The 13,576-nt window shown below is 31.8% G+C and overlaps 1 non-coding gene across 1 annotated transcript; it reads left to right on the forward strand.

Annotated features, from left to right (window-relative positions):
- Positions 1–7,600: 7,600 nt before the first annotated feature.
- LOC128287660 (small nucleolar RNA R71) lies at positions 7,601–7,705 on the forward strand. The gene has a single exon (XR_008278360.1). It is a non-coding gene; the product is annotated as a small nucleolar RNA R71 (small nucleolar RNA).
- The last annotated feature ends 5,871 nt before the right edge of the window (positions 7,706–13,576 follow it).

Raw genomic sequence — 13,576 nt, forward strand, 5'->3', positions numbered from 1 at the left:
GAAATGATGTCACATCCATTGCAGATATGCCTCTATGCCATCAAACCATGCTGGCTGCTGCTCGACATGCTCATAATGTCACTACTCAAGTCAAACTATCCTTGCTGTCTTTCGCTGCTCAAAACAGTCAAACTGCTGAAAAATATCGTCGAGTGCAATTGACTACGCAGGTGCAACAGTAGAGGAACTTAGAGGAGGAGTGGGAATGGTTTGCGGTGGTGGTGGAGGGTCATCGTCTAGATGCTCGTTATCCCCGTGCTGCTGAGTTAGACGTAGCAACACATACTAATCACCGAAAGGCCTAAGCTGAAGTGCGATCATGCTCATATGTTTCATGATATTCAATTCCTGTGGTGTCATGTCCCCAATTAATGAAAGAGTACCAATTTACTCGGGGGTCTCACGGATCCCGAAGTAACGAGCCAAACTTGTTACATATGGGCCCATATAGAGGGGTCCTCTACGTGATCATTCACTCTAATTAAACAACACTGGGCTATGAAGTGGGTTAGATCAGTTGAGTGTTGCCCCTGCATGCTCCATAAGAAATATGCATCTAAAGTACCCAAGACGTTCGTACTCTTCTTCTGGCTAGTCAAAGTATAAGCTAAAACGGTGTGAATATATCGTAAGGCTAGAGCAAGGCCTGAGCCTTCGACTGGCTCCGGTTGTATGGAACGATAACCTAAAAAATGTCTAACCAGCAGAGAGATGTCGAATGATGGATGTGTTGTGGAAGGGTGGAAAACTCGATCGTGGCCAAGAAATCATCAAAATATAGGCCAAAAGTGACACCAAATCCTGCAATACTAAAATATCGAGTGATACCCCCAAGACGGAATGATATATATTGTGGGTCATCCCCTAACGATAGCACTAACTGTAGAAAAAAGTTGAGCAAAACTCCAACGTAAACTCAGCATATGTCGGCTTCACTATCATGAAGAATTGCTCTCATGGAGTCTCGTTTAGTAGAGTATGAACCAGCGCAAATAAACCCACAGTCTGAAGGGCTACCTAATCAATACACCGACCCAAACCCAATGCTCTATCCTGTAGATGCTGGTATTTCTTCTCATGGGGTGGATGGTCGAAAGTGAGGTATTAGTGGCGGTCAATCGAAAATGAGGAAGATGAAGTCCTAGTAGCATTTCTCTTATTGGAATGAGTGGGTACCTTACTCTTTCCTTGTGATTTTGGCATCATGTTCCTAAAATAAAATATAATAACCAAATAATATAAGGTCAGGAACATCAGTATCAACAATAAACTAATTGAGTAGGTAAACTAATCTGTATATGAATTAAATCAAATCAACAACAAACCTACCACAGGACGAAAGCCATATCACGTAACTAATATAATTAACATCTACTCCTAATACAAAAACTAAAACTAATGCTAAACAAACAAAAATTAATTAAACTAATCTCATTATCTAATACGAAGAACTGTAAGACTAATAAAAAATAGGATAATAATATAAGAACAATAAAATTAAAAATAATAGTAGGACTAATAATGCTAATACTAATACTAATACTAATAATAAAGTAATAACTTAATAAAATAATAATTAAATATTAATGGTGACAGATAGTGGCCTGCGGTGGATGACGGCGGTGGTGGGTCGAGCGACGATGGTGGAGATGAAAGATTGACCGATGAGGAAGCAGGAAAGGACGGTCACTTGAGGAATAAATAGGGCAAGGGTTGTGCACGTTTGAAGGTGAGGAAGGAAACGGGGAGGTTGGGGAAGAATAAGATCCAGTTTGTAGGGCTAGACGGGGGCGAGATGACACAAAATAGAAGATGGGGGAGAGCGAATGAATGGCGAAGGAAAGCTGACAAAAGGAGAGGACTAGTTATGGTTGAAAAAGGATTAGACGATGGCAAGAGGGTGGGGGAGATGAAGGGAAAGAGAAAAAAGATGAAAAGAGAGGGGCGTCGTGGGGCTGTGAAAACTCGAACAGTGAAAAAGGTCCGGCGACATGGAGAGGATGAGAAGAACGAAGGCAGTGTGATAAGGGTTAGTGATAGCGACTAGGTGTAAGGAAGTAGAAAAAGAAAAGTAAAAAAAAAAATTCAAAACCCTAGCTTATAGATGTCACAGTCATGTAATTAGCCCGGGTTGGGCCACACGGTCATGTCTAAAAACCATGTAAGGACCCTTAGCCCGTGTGTAACACGAAAATTTGAAAAGAAAATAGTAAGCCCAATTTCAACACAGCCTGAGACACACCTGTGTGTTTGGGCCTTGTACAATGCTTGTTCGCTTCTCCCATGCCCATGTGTGTGGCTATGTAAGCCATACGGTCTACCACACGCCCATGTGACTAGCCATGTGTCTCACACAGCCATGTCTTCAGCTCGTGTAACTCTTTGTGATCATATGAGTTAAATTAAAATTGAAAAACTTATTTCCGATATGCATATGGCGTAAAACACGCCCTTGTGTCCAGGCCAGGTGTCTCATACGGTCGTGTCTCCAGACCGTGTGGACCCCTTTTTTTCAAAAAAGTTTTAAAAGTAATAAAAATAAATGTACTATGTATATGTAATTTTAATTTTATTTTTTATTTTTTAAAAGTACAAATAATTGTACTAATGCCTTTTAAAAAAAAAACAAGAAAGTCAACTAAAAATAAAAACAAAAACACTTGGGTTGCCTTCTGAGAAGTGCTTATTTTGAGTTTAAGCTTGATTTCCCTTTTCAAGCTAACGGTTAAGGCAGATCTTGAAGCTGAAGCTCCTTTCTCTTGTTGTCAGTATTACCACACATTTAAAGTTTGAGATGAAGACTAATTACCTTGAATGTGTCGTAATCGGGGTGTGTTGCCTCAATGGTTTCATATGGAAATAATTTTGCACCACAAATGTGTTCAACCCTCTTGACTTAATCTCTGAAGGGAACATTCGTGGATCTAATTTTTCTAATAGAACTTTGTCCCCAACTTTGAATTGATTCGTCCTTTTTACATGCACACTATGGTGTTGCCTAGTTATTTCTTTTATTGTTCTTGAGTTCTTATTAGCCTTTGTTTGTCATTCATCTAATTCATCGAGCTACATCATTCGCTCTTCACTTGTCCCTTTATTTTTTTCAGCTTGAGGTGGATATTGTTCGAACACGTAATCATTAGTAAATTCCTACAAAGAGTGTCGAGCCACATGATCACTAACATTAACAGAATAACGAGTATCATCTCGCTCCCTAGAAACTCTAACAAAATCACATGTTTGAAGAGTAACCTTTTCATCACCGACGCTCAGCACGAGTTCACCACTACCCACATTAATAGCAGTTCTAGTAGTGGCTAAAAATGGTCGACCTAATATCATGGGTACCTCAATATCCTCATCCATGTCCAATATAACAAAATCAACACGGAATATAAATTTCTCGACTTTAACAAGTACATCTTTAGTAATACCATTAGGATACCTAATTGATCTGTCAGCTAATTGAATATTTATCCTAATGGATTTTGGTTTCTCGAGCCCAAGTTGTTTGAACATTTTATAAGGCATAACATTTATGCCAGCCCCCAAATCAGCCAAAACTTTTTCAACATTTAAACTACTAATAACATAAAGAATAGTAAAACTCTCTGGATCTTTAAGCTTGTTGGGTAGTTTATTTTGGAGAATGGCCGAGCAATCCTCATTGAGCTTCACAGCTAACAAGTCGTCTAACTTCCTTTTATTTTTTAATAACTCTTATAAAAATTTTGCATATTTGGGCATCTGCAAAAGAGTTTTAACAAAATGTAAGTTAATATGCAAATTTTTTTTAAAGGCTCAAGAAATTTACCATTTTGTTCTTTTATGTAGTCTTGCTTCAAGGCTGCTGGATATGGAATTCATGGTTTGTATTCTCTAACAACTAGCTTATGCTCTTTATTACGTTTCTCAACCCCATGGTTTTTTCAATAGTTTCTAGATTCAGCTTATTTTTAGGCTCTACTAACCCTTCCACACTTCGAACAGTGATTGTGTGGCCTTGCTTCTTTAGGATAATTTCAGTGTTACTAAGTAAGCTACCTTGCTTTCTCTTAGAAATCAGTTTAGCAAGCTGTCCAATCTAATTTTTAAGCCCTTGAATGGATGCTTGTTGATTCTTCATAGCTGTCTCAGTATTTTGAAATTGAGTTTCGAACACCAAAATAAATATAGCTAACATCTTGTCTCATCCCAAAAATTGGGTTAATAGAAAATGGGTTAATGAACCAAGAGTGGTCAAGCCTGTTTTTTTAATGATTGAGTAGTGGTGGAGATATCCTTGATGACCAGTGTTCGAGTCCCTTCCCTCTCATTATTTTCTATGTGGTGCAATTTTTCTTCAAACCTTATCAAATGTTACATCCCATGTTTTAAATATTCTTCGTTAAATTGAATACAAGGAATAACGTGGCTAAGTGATTAAGTGTTTAATTAATTTCCTAAAGGTCATGGGTTCAAGTCTCCTTACTCCTATAATTATTAATTAATTTTTGGTCAACTTTTTCATGCTATATACAACTTTCTCATCCAACTGTCTCTTGCCATACATAGGGAGATTATTTTATTTCTTTTGGGTCAACATGATCCCCATTTTGCTCTATTGTTCCCTCAACATCCCTTTTCCATCTTTATACCATATGAGTTACTAATTAAACCTAGACTAATTGAAAAAAACCCTTTTGAATCATTTTACTCTTTTTTTCTTGTCATTCTCGTCCCCACCATAGCTCGTCCCATTTTTCTCTCATTTTTCTTTCACTTTGGCTATCAACCACCACCTTACACTATTTTTCCCTCTCTCCTCCACTACATCCTTACAACCACTACTACAGGACCCTCCTTTTGTCGTCACTCCTCCCTTCGTGCTTTTGCTCCACCATCGCCTAACACCACCGTACACTACCACTGCATATAACCTTCCTTTTCTCTTCTTCTTTTCCTCTAATTCTTTTTATCTATTCTTTCTTCTCTTATTTCTTCATTATGCCACAACCCTCTTTTCTCTTCCTTTTCCATCATCCCTCACAGAGTCGTTGCCACCGCGCTTCTACCGATGATTAGCGATTTCCTCATTTCTTCATCGTTCTTCAATTTCTATCACTCTTATTAGTAAAAAAAAATCTAGTTTCATTCATTTTATTTTATTTTTAAAGGTCCTTAAAATTATTTTTAAATATTATTATCACAATTTTAACTCATCATTTCTAGTGATCACTTTTATAGATTCAATTTCTCCTCTAACAAAAAATCCTGGTAACCCATCAAATCTCTCGATTCAATCAAATCAAAGTATGTAAGAGTGGGATGAAAGTCACTATTTTCTTCCCTAATTTTCCTCTTGGCTGAATATATTTAAGACATATTGTAATTTTCCTTCATACACTAACGTATTATATCTTATTGATTATGAAAGGTTGATCGACACCATTTCAGAAAACTCCTGGTCTGAGAACATGACCATTGTACAAGTGATTGTAATAAGAGTAAGTTTAAAGGGGGTGATTTGATTCTAGTGTGTAATTAACAAGTGATTAAAAAGGGCAATTAATAATTAAAAGTTATTTGATAATAGATCGATACTCCATTGGTTAAGATTCGAGTGTAGACATTCATTAGAGTGGAGTACACATCGGATCTTATATCAAATGTGGGTCTAAATTATTACAAGTTAAATAAATATCATTAAAGATGCTCACAATCAAATGTTATAACTTGTTTTATGTTTCTATGTGAATACTTTAAGTATTCTAAAGTGGATTAAATCCGTCAAAACGGACTATACAAGTGATTCCATATTAACTGTTTGTGAAAGCATGTTGTATGGTTATATTTATTGCTGATTTGAAATGCATGTTGATCTCATTCTCATGATATGTGATAAAATGGAATATATGAATTATTCGTGTTTAAAAAAGATACAATTTATGACATCGTGATTAAATATGATTTGCATGTTAAAACATGCCTATGTGATATTGAAGTGATAAATGATTTGAAGAGCATGAGTCACATGCCAAAAGTGTTATTTTTTAATAAGTAAAAATATGATATTGTGGCCATATCAAATGCATGGGGTGGGATATGTGTAAGGATGAAGTACTGACAGCCTTGTTTGCACTATTGGCAGTTTCTCTGTACTACTGGTGGCTTAACCACATTACTGGCAGTTTATCTGAAATACTGGCAGCTTTTTTGCATTACTGACAGTTTATCTGCATTGCTGGTGGCTCGATCACATTACTTGTAGCACTATCTGCATTACTGGTGGCACCGTCCACAAATTGGAGTGTTTGGATGAATGAGTCCTAGGGAACTTGATTGTGGAGTGTAGCAATGATAGGTAGGATGTTTTAAATAAATCTACATAACTGTTTTATAAAAATCACATTGCCATGATCATGTGCATAAATTGAATTGTTTACTTTGATATTGATATTTAATTGTTGAGTTGACTCACATTGGGCTATAAAAGCTCACTATTTTAGTTTCATAACCTTTCAGGTAATACTCAGACTTAGGACTTGGATACAACATTCAGTGGAGCCTCTTTGATGGTTTTTTTTATAATAATAAGTTAATAAATTACTTGGATGTTATTTTTGGACTTTCGGCGTTGGAGATTTTATTTGGGTGTTACTTTATTTTACAACTTTAAAACTATCATGCATGCATGCAAACTGATGAGATTTCCAATATTTTACATTATTGGGTTTATCCAAATTATTTATGATTTTTCTTGGTTTTAAACAAAATTATAACTTATTATTTTTCTAAGTGTTTTTGAAAGTCTGCTGCGAAAGATTTTTACCCAAGACCAGTTTTAGAAATAATTGAAATGCAAATACCTTGTTTTAAATAACTTAAAATGACATTACGACAAAATATTGTCTTTTTCAAAAAATCATGTTTTAATAAGAATTTTACATAAATAAAATCACTCAATATTTAAATTTTAAAGTTTTCATAAAAATAATTGGAACCTAGTTATCTTTAACAAGTAAATGATTTTCGAATGTTGTTAATGTAATTCCTGAGATTTGACCATAGCATCTAGGTCGGGTTTGGGGTGTTACACATCTCCTAAAGGTTCGATTTCTTTTCTTGCTGATAAGGTTACTATAAACCCAGAAGGTTATGACATTTGATTACCTTGACCACCCTAAGAGAAATTTGGATGATTCCTCCATCCTGGATTATAGTTATTGCTATAGAGGTTATTTTGAGGTCTAGAATTGTTAACCATAAAGTTGAATTGCTCATGCTCCATGTTAGAACCAATGGGTAAATATTCTGAACTAATCATCCTCGCTCCGTTCACATCACATTGCACTATCAAATTCACCTGCTTAGAAAAATTCAAACCATCAATTTCTTACAAAAAGCTTCAACCTGATTTGTTAACATAGAAATGACATCAATATTAAAAACACTGATTGCTTTAATTGGTTTCATTTTCATGACTTCCACTAATAGTTATTCAGTGTCATCTCCTCAATAAACTCTTGAGCTGCCTTAGGTTATTATTATTCAATGTTCTGCCAACTGTTGCATTAATTAGTTGCCTAGTCGAGAGATTTAAACTGTTAACCACAAAGGTAACCCATGATGAGAACACATTCTCAAAAGATCCTTAAATTTCTCTCATGCATCATAATGTCTCCATATCAAATTGAGAAAAAGAAGAGATGTTGTTTCTCAACTTAACTATTTTAGTTGGTGAGAGATCCTTAAATCTCTCTCATGTATCATATAATGTCTCCATATCAATTTGAGAAAAAGAAGAGATGTTGTTTCTCAACTTAATTATTTTAGCTGGTGGGAGATCCTTAAATCTCTCTCATGCATCGTATAATGTCTCCATATCAAATTGTGAAAAAGAAGAGATGTTGTTTCTTAACTTAACTATTTTAGCTGATGGGAAGTACTTCAATAGAAACTTCTCCGTCATCTAATCCCAAGTCGTGATAGAATCTCGTGGAAGTGAATCCAACCAACTATTTTACCTTGCTCTTCAAAGAGAATGAAAACAATCGTAAGCGTATGGCATCATCAGTAATGCCATTAATCTTGAATGTATTGCAAATCTCTAGAAAGTTAGCCAAATGAGCATTTTGATCTTCATTTTGTAACCCATCAAACTAGACATATTGTTGTACCATCTGAATTGTGTTCGGCTTCAGCTCAAAATTGTTTGCAGAAATAGTCAGCTTGACGATACTCGATTCTGCCCCAATCAGAGTAGGCTTAGCATAATCAAACATAGTACAAGGAGTAGAAGATGCAAGAGGCTACTAATTATTTTCCATCTCCATAGTAATGTCCTTTTCCCCTTGATCGTCTATTAAAATCTGTTGACCTTTCTTTGCTTCTCTAACCTCCCTATGATTTTTGCAAGCAGTTTTTTCAATTTCGCTATCAAACACTAACGGTTCCAACGAGTTTCCTTTAGTTATAAAGCAAAAAAACCTGTCAGAATCGAACAAACGAAAAATTAGAATGTAAAAATTAAATTAAAAATAAAAATATTAAAATAAAAATAAAAAATGTCTAAATTAATAGAAATAAAGTTATTCTAATATTTTAGTCCCTGACAACAGCGCTAAAAACTTGACGCAGTCGTAAACCAATTAAAACTCTTATTAAGGTAAGTGCACCTATTAATTAATAGTATAGCTATGGTGAGCACAGATTTCATCGAGTAACCAACCAAGAAGCAAAACAATACCCATGAAAGACTTCACTTAGATTTCATCTATCATTATCAATCTAAATTATTCAATTTCTTCACTTAGTATCTTAATCCGGAGAAATAACTAAATTATGCTAATATCCCTCTTCACGAATAAGAGCAACTGACTCTAACTTGATTAATTGAAATTTCTTTCTAATTAAAACCCTATTATTGCATTAACTCGATCTATGGATTCTCCTTTAGATTTGACTCTAATCTGATAGATTTATGTCGTCCTATTTTTAGGATTGCATGCAACTATATTCAATTACGCTAGATCTACTCTTAAACAGGGTCATTCCTCCTCTGATTTAAGCACATCAAACATGGATTAATAATCTAGGAATATCAAACCAAGAATTAAACACGCATAATTGAGAATAAGATCTAAGTCTTTATTGCATAAAATAAAAATCAAATGACAAAATTCATCTTAGGGTTCATCTCCTTGGGTATTTAGAAAATTAGTTTGTATTTGCAAATAAAAACATCCAAAAGGCAGTATAACTAAAAGAAATAAAGAAACTCATGATAATCTCTTAAAGTCTTCAATCTTGATGGAAATTTGCTTCAGAATCGGCTTCAATGGTGTTTTTCGAGTTGTTTTCTTGAATATTCTATGACGGCTCTCTCCTATCATTTTATTTTTGTCATATATAAGTCTTAGAATGCCTGAAAAATATTAAAAATCGCGTTTTTTCACTGTTTGGAGTAATATTCGTGAAATTGACACGGCCTGTGACATGGCCGTGTGGTAGCCCGTGTCTCATACGACTATATGGAATGGTTCAACTCGTGTGGTTCTTGTAACTCGCTCCAATTTTTCGACTTTTGCTCGTTTTTCTCTCATTTTGCTCCCAAATGCTCTCCTAAGTATAAAAACATGAATTTAAAGGATTAGGAGCATAAAATTTACTATTAACATCAAATAATCACCCAAAAATACATTAAAAATGAGGTTAAAATATATTATTTTTGGTATCTATCAATTAATTTAACTAATTTGTGTATTAATATAATATTTACAAAAATATTTCTGTCATATTCAAAGATAATATATTTAATAAAAGTAATTAAGTATATACCATCTCTATTATTTGACATAACATTATCTTATCTATCAAGCAAAAAAGTTCATTTTACATTTTACAAAAAATTAATACGTCCCCATAAAGGTTTTTTGTACTCAATTATCAAATCTTTGTCACCTGTCTGGTCAATGATGGATCCTTGCCACCAAACCAGAAATATATAACTAACTACTGATGTATAACGGGAAAAATCCACACATCATAATCATATAAACTCTTTGAAATATTTTTAAATATTTATAGTGTTTTAATATTTATAAATGAAATGACATAATTAATTAAGAGTTTAATTTTTTTTATTATTGTTCAAGAGTCATATCACTTAATTTTTAATAAAATTATAACTATTCAGATAATATTATTTGAATAGTTATAATATTAAATGAATAACTATATGTACTTTTAAAGACATTATTATTCGAAAATTTTTTATTGAAAGATGTCTCTATAAAGAGACATGAAAATTTCTATAAATAGGAATGTCATTTCATTTGGAAAACACACTAACAAATTTTAAAAGTTTTTCTTTTCTTCCTCCATTTTCTAATATTATTAGATTATTCTATAAAGTATTATTGCAAAAATCTTTTGTAGAAATTGAGTTTCTTGTTATACATTGCTCAGTGTTCAGTGGACTATTTTCGTCAGTGCAAAATACAAATAGCCATCAACTTCATTGTATCCTCGAGATTAATTTGTTTAAAAATCTTTTGCACACTGAAGATAGGTGGGGGCGAATATAACCTTAAAGATAGTGGCTTGATATTTGCATTGGAGTCTTATCTTATTTCTTCATTTTTTATTCGAATTTTGTTCGTGTGTTTGAGATTTTCCTTACTGGAGATTTGCACTAACATAAAGTAGAATTGGAGACCTGCATATATCAATTCTTTATAATGAGACTCAAATCTCATTACTCAATAATTTAAAATTTTAATTTTTATCAACAGTATTAAAACTTCGTTAATTATTTTTAAACGAAAATTATATAGATACTGAAAATGATAAAATTTATTTATTCCTATTATATATAAAAAATTTAAATAAAAAGCATATAACTTTGTACTATTGGATGTAACAGGATCTTTATCAATAAATAATAATTTTACTACTACCAATCACTCTTATTTAATACCAAATTGCTGTTTATTATTGCCATTCATTATTGTAGAAAATGGGCCATCCAAATGTCTCTCTCTAATACTATTTTATAGATATTTGTTTGTTTGTTTTATAATTTTTATTTTAGGTCACCAAACTCATGTATTTCTGATTAAATTTAAGGACCACAGACGATAAAATTGGAGGCCGGACATTGGGCACTGAAAAAGGATACGTGTGCTCTCAAAAGAATAATATATATATATATATATATATAATCGCCATACGCTGTTGAGAGTTGGTTCATTTTAAACATTTTCATGATATATTGGAAATTGTTTTAAGAATTTGCATTTTTTCTTAAAATATCATAGATTAGGGCTATAACGAAGTCGATGCGAGCTTAAATAGTGAGGAATTTAAGTTCTTAATTCAGATTTCGCTATTTAAAATTTGACTTAAACTCAATGGAATATTAATATAGCTTCACTCGAAATACAATCCAACAATCTATGTTCCACTTCATTAAATGATTTTATTTATTCAAACTCAACTTCAGCTTCCATCATAATTTAATATTTAAATATATTCAAATTTTATTGAAAATTATAAATTTAAACTATGAATGTTTTTTAAAAAATAATATACAATAAATAATCAAACGTATTATTTAAAACTAATTAATAATAACACATGAAATATGTACTTTATTAAAATGAAAAATTAGACTAAATTGTTTATTATGGTATTGTCATCAATCTTAAGTTTATTTCGAGTTAATTTGTGACATCTACTCAATCAAATACATTATTAATATACACAACTGATGCATAAAATCTACATAATAAAATAAAAATATATTAAAATATTAAAATAAAACTTTAGCTAAGTGGTAAATTAACGGTTTTACTAATGCAATTGGTATGATTTAAAATTTCATTATATGCATATTTTTATTAGTTTTTTAAAGTGAAAAGACTAAAATACCCTTGAATAATATTACTTATTTTAATTATTAAAGGATATTCTCTTAACTTTTTAACTGAGTTAGTGACCGGTTGAGGTTGACACTAACTCAATCATCAACTTTATTAATAGTATAGATATACAATTGGGGAAGATAATAAATTATGCATATTAAAAATGTATTAAAAATCAAAATAATGCTTTAGTTGAGTGGTAAACTTAAGATTTTACTAATTTAGTTGAAATACCACTCTATGCATATTTTTCTTGGTTTTTGTTAAAATGAAAAAATTAAAACGCCCTTGAATAATATGACTCATTTTAATTATGGAAGAACATTTCCATAATTTTTTAACCGAGTTAGTACCCGATTAATCTGTGACACCAATTAAATTAGAGATTTTATTAATAGTATAAATTTATAAATAAATAATTGATTAATTTCACTAACTAATTGAATAAGCAAGAGATTAATACAAGTATAGAACAAATTTAGTATAAAACTAAAAACATTATACATTCGATTTTGTTTAATTCAATGATTAACAATGAAAGGAGTCATGTTTTCAGAAAAGATATACGATAAAAGTAGTGGTTGATTTAGGGATGACAAAATTCAATTATTCAATGAATTTTGATTTGGAGTGAATTTTTTTATTTAAAAAGTAAATGAGGAGAGGGGTGAATGTTTTCTTTTTGGATAGTAAGTATTGAGTAGTTATAGTAATTGTTTTTTTCACTCGACCCACTCCACTAAGTAAAATTATCATTTTATATTTGTATATATAAACTATTAAAAGGATAAAAATGTAATAACGCAATATAGAAAAAAAACCATGTATTTTATGTTTAAATATTTTTTAAAGAATTATGTTTAAATATTTACTTGATTTTAAAAATATTAAAAATATTAAAAGTAAATAGTAAATTTTAAATTGATGCGGAGTGAGGTAGGACAAAGATGGATAGATCCAACATCCATGTATATGATAGTAATTTTCTCAAGATTATACATTCATAGTGGAGCGGGCGAGTGGTGGAGTAGAGCGTACCAATTGTGGAGCGGTAGTGTATTTAGAAATATTTGTCCCCGCTCCACTCCATTGCCATCCTTACATCAACTAGCCAATAATATAGTGATAAATAATTGGTATGATGACTTACTTGGCCTTCAATCTTTAAAAAAAAATTCATTTTTAATCCTCCATTTAATTTTTTGGTTATCTTAGCCCTTGAACTTGTATTGTTTGTCAAACTCCCCAAAATAGATTGAAAAATTAACATTTATTAAGTGTGCTTATGTGGCATCCACGCCGCAGTCCACATGTATGCCACGTTAGTAATTAATTAATTTTTAAAAATTATAAAATATTTTTATACTTTTTAATACTTTCAAAAAAATTTAAATATTTTTTTTTGAATTTTAAACTTTAAAAATTAATTGCTCATATAGCAATTCAAGTGTATGTCACACGTCAACAAAGTTAACAAATGTCAACTATTATATTTATTTTAAGGTGATTTAATAAATAGTACAAATTTAAAAACTAAAAAATGAAAAACTAAAATAACTTTTATGCCATTCAAAATCTAAAGCCTCTACCTTTGCCAACTATATGAAAGACTTGTTTGACATTTTTAACACAATTTTCAAACTCCAAAAGAATAATGCCACAAATTTTGA

Source organism: Gossypium arboreum, chromosome 13 (genome assembly GCF_025698485.1).
Source record: "Gossypium arboreum isolate Shixiya-1 chromosome 13, ASM2569848v2, whole genome shotgun sequence".
NCBI classification, from domain to species: domain Eukaryota; kingdom Viridiplantae; phylum Streptophyta; class Magnoliopsida; order Malvales; family Malvaceae; genus Gossypium; species Gossypium arboreum.